The sequence below is a fragment of the Nycticebus coucang genome, chromosome 20, assembly GCF_027406575.1.
Source record: "Nycticebus coucang isolate mNycCou1 chromosome 20, mNycCou1.pri, whole genome shotgun sequence".
Lineage (NCBI taxonomy): Eukaryota > Metazoa > Chordata > Mammalia > Primates > Lorisidae > Nycticebus > Nycticebus coucang.
The window spans coordinates 36,122,396-36,125,118 of record NC_069799.1 but is presented as its reverse complement, the minus strand read 5'-3'; the positions used below and the strand labels follow the sequence as shown (position 1 = coordinate 36,125,118).

At 53.9% G+C, this 2,723-nt stretch overlaps 1 pseudogene; it reads left to right on the top strand.

The window, feature by feature from the left end:
- Positions 1 to 313: 313 nt before the first annotated feature.
- LOC128572828 (F-box only protein 17-like) lies at positions 314 to 1,776 on the top strand (annotated as a pseudogene).
- Positions 1,777 to 2,723: the final 947 nt, after the last annotated feature.

Sequence of the window (2,723 nt, the reverse complement as noted above, 5' to 3'; positions counted from 1 at the left end):
TAGTCCCAGCTACTCTGGAGGCTGGGGCAAGAGGATGCCTTGAGCCCAAGAGCTGGAGGTTGCTGTGAGCTGCGACACCACAGCACTCTACCCAGGGCAACCAAGTGAGACTCTGTCTCTAAAAACATTAAAAAAATAAAATAAAAAAAAGGGGCCTCCTCGGAAGAGACCCAACTACCCCGACGGCGGGTCCGGGGGCTCCCTAGGCCGGGCCGATCACGGGGACCCCCCAGACTGGCTCCAAGAGTGACGTGGGGAAGGAGACCTTAGCCCGCCGCCGCCTCCGAGCAGGCCGCCAGGACGCCAGCTGCTGGAGATGGGCGCCCGGTCCTAGCGGCGGCGGCTGCGGGCAGACCCGCCCATGGCCCTGGACACGCTGCCCCAAGAGCTGCTCGTGCAGGTGCTGAGCCATGTGCCGCCGCGCGGGCTAGTAACGCAGTGCAGCCTAGTGTGCAGCGCCTGGCGCGACGTAGTGGACGGGCCCACCACTTGGCTGCTGCAGCTGGCCGGCTACCGCAGCGCGGAGGGCCGAGCACTCTGCGCCCTGGCTCTGCGCTGCCTGCCCAACAGCGAGGAAGACTGGGAGTTCCCGTTCTGTGCCCTGGCGCGCTACTGCCTGCGTGCGCCCTTGGGCCGCAATCTCATCTTCAACTCCTGCGGAGAGCATGATGCTTCAAGAGACAGCTTGTGGACCTGGTAATGGAGGGGATATGGCAGCAACTGCTTGACAGCGCCCAGATTGAGATCTGTGTGGCAGACTGGTGGGGAGCCCGAGAAAACTGCGGCTGCGTCTACTGACCCCGGGTCCGCCTCCTGGACGTGTATGAAGATGAAGTGGTCAAGTTCTCGGCGTCACCAAACCCAGTCCTTCAGTGGACTGAGAGGGGCTGCCGACACGTCTCCCACGTCCTCACCAACTTTGGCAAGGGCATCCGCTACGTATCTTTTGAGCAGTACCGGAGAGACACACATTCTTGGGTGGGGCACTATGGTGCCCTTGTGACCCACTCCGGTGTGAAGGTCAGGATCCGTCTGTCTTAACAACTGCCAGATTGGACCTTCCAGGACACACCGCCATCTGCTGGACATTGTCATTCAAGCGTGGTTTTGCAGCCAGGAATTAAGAGGATGCCCAGGTACAGTGGCCATCCCATATGGTCTGTTCCCAGCACACCTCCCATGAACCCCACTTTCTGCTGCTTACGAGGTGGTGCTCGTGCTGTGTGACAAACCAGGAATCCAACCCGGCTGCTCACAGTCCCCAGGTCCCCAGATGGGGAGTGGTGTTGGAAAATGAGAGACGTGTAGTTAGTTTGTAGCCTACAAATTGTTTCCGCCGATCTGGATGTGAGTCAGTAGAAAGAATGACCCAGATTTACAGCAAAGCAGAAGGGACAGCTGCCGACAGGGAGCCACTGACTCTTGCTGGGTTAGCCTGATAGCTGGCAAGGAGCAGAAGTCAGTTGGAGCACTCTGTCCTTGAGATCAACAAGGGCTTGAAAGGAAACCTTTTCTGTTGTTTTGGGGAATCTGGGATTTTCCTGCTGGGGTAAGTGGCCAACCCTGTGCAACAGCACCTGCCCTGCCCATCAGCTCCTCCTCTTTGGACCAGGCTGGTGCAACTTCTGTCAGAATTCCTCAGAGCCAGCTGGGCATGGTCGCTCATGCCTGTAATCCCAGCACTTGGGAAGCCAAGGCCTGATTGGATTGCCTGAGCTCACAGGTTCCAGACCAGCCTGAGCAAGAGTGAGACCCCCAACTCTAAAAATAGGGCATTGTGGCAGGCCTGTAGTCCCAGCTACTTGGGAAGCTGAGGCAAGAGAATCACTCAAGCCCAGGAGTTGGACTTTGCTGTGAGCTGTGATGCTACGGCACTCCACCCAGGGTGACAGCTTGAGGCTCTAAAAAAAAAAAAAAAAAAAAAAAGACTAAATACATAGGAATGTGGAACATTATATGGAAAACAGACAGACACACAGGAGGGACACAAGGCTGTTTTACTCTAGCCCTTACTATAAAGTGAAAAAGTATCAGAGGGTGACAAAGTAAGACTTCTTCTTAAGAAATTAAAAAGAATTCCTCAGAGCCTCCCACCTTCTGCCCCTGTTTTGGGGTCAGCTCACTTCCTGCACTCACTGCCTTTTCTCCAGAATGCTCTAGTGCAAGGTGTGCCATGAAGGAAAGCTCTCCTGTCCCCCATCCAACAGTACCACCACCCCTTGCCCTCTTCTCCTTAGCTACCTCTCCACATTGCTCTCAGTTTCCCAGCCGGGCATAGCAAACAAACTAGTTCAATAAAATTGGTGCCAAATGTGAAAAAAAAAAAGATCTATCTTTTGGCCGCTTAATTACAACAGTGTATTTGTAAAAGCGACTCAATTCATTGCCTTTTTATAAGGTCCAATGCCTCTTCATAGAAGAGCCCATTTCCAAAATTCCCCAAATTTCACTCTCAGAAATAGACTTGACAATGGCAAAAGACTCACTCCTCAGAGCTTGATACGTTTGGTACACACTGCGTGCTGCCTAGAATCTTACTGTCTCCGACTCCCAGTCTTTCCAGACCAGCCACCTGATGTTTTCCTAACAAAACACGCCCTCCGGATGGTGGAGACTGAGGAGAGAATTCCCACTCAGTCACAAAGTCGAGTTCGGAGACATAGAACAGGACAAGAGGGAAACCTCATACGATTTTTGTTTCAGGGACCCGCAACAAAGGTCAC